The 968-nt window shown below is 33.7% G+C and overlaps 1 long non-coding RNA gene across 1 annotated transcript; it reads right to left on the bottom strand.

The window, feature by feature from the left end:
- Positions 1 to 10: 10 nt before the first annotated feature.
- Positions 11 to 962, bottom strand: LOC103524564. The gene is made up of 3 exons (XR_542121.3): positions 831 to 962; positions 404 to 581; positions 11 to 106 (listed from the first exon to the last, which is right to left on the bottom strand). It is a non-coding gene; the product is annotated as an uncharacterized LOC103524564 (long non-coding RNA).
- Between the last annotated feature and the right edge of the window lie 6 nt (positions 963 to 968).

The raw sequence follows: 968 nt of genomic DNA, 5'->3' as shown, positions 1-968 counted from the left end.
TTTTATTTGATTTTCTCTTAGACCTGCAATGGCACCACCTGCAAATGCAGCAAAAAGTCCTGTGTTGATGGCCGTCAACAGCTCCTTAGATAAACTTCCAAATTCACTGGAAACATATACAAGTAAAAATGGATGAGAACTATATTATCTAGTGTGTATAGTTCTACCTACTGGAATTTGGCAAATAAAAATTCAATTTTTGCCCCTTTAAAATTCCTTTTTCAGATTTGGATTTTTCACCACTTTTTACATAGGAATCAATCTTTTGTTTATAATTTTTAATCAAATGAATATTCTTCCCAACCAGGGCAGATTTTATCCTAAATATAAAAGGTTCATTTTCAGAAGTAGTAACCAAGTGAGCCAGATTTTATGAATAATAAATAACAACATAACAACTTACTCCACTTTAAAAATGTGGACTACCCTTTCAAAACCAGTTTGGGGTTTTTTCAATTGTTTTTGTTCTCCAGCTGGAATATCCTTTGGGTTCTGTTTGTCTGGAAGTAAGACAGGAAGAATTGATACAGTTGTCCATTGATTGATCCTTAATAATCTAGTGAACATGGTATTTTTTATATCTGAAATTGAAAAAAATAGAGAATGACTTCAACATTGCATGCATCATTTTTTTTTTGTCATGCCTGCCTAGCACCTAAGTGCTAGGATGTAGGTGCCATTCTGACTCAGGACAAACTTCATCTTAAGCAAAAGGGGTTTTGCATTTTCCATCGCTCTAAAACTGTGCATTACTAATCCAGAGAGCCAGGCATAGGTGCATAACTATGTTCTTACTGATAAGAGATAAGAAGATGCAGTTTTGGACTTACCTTCTGATATAGATACTTTGAAACTATAATAAATAGACCAGTTTATAGCACTCCAAAGTATTCTTGTAATCTACAGACTGTGATGCATTACAGACGATTACAAATTGTTCAATTGTTCTATCAACAGATTTCCAAGAC

This window comes from Diaphorina citri, unplaced genomic scaffold, assembly GCF_000475195.1.
Source record: "Diaphorina citri unplaced genomic scaffold, Diaci psyllid genome assembly version 1.1 scaffold105, whole genome shotgun sequence".
Classification (NCBI taxonomy): domain Eukaryota; kingdom Metazoa; phylum Arthropoda; class Insecta; order Hemiptera; family Psyllidae; genus Diaphorina; species Diaphorina citri.
This window is presented reverse-complemented; position numbering and strand designations above follow the sequence as displayed.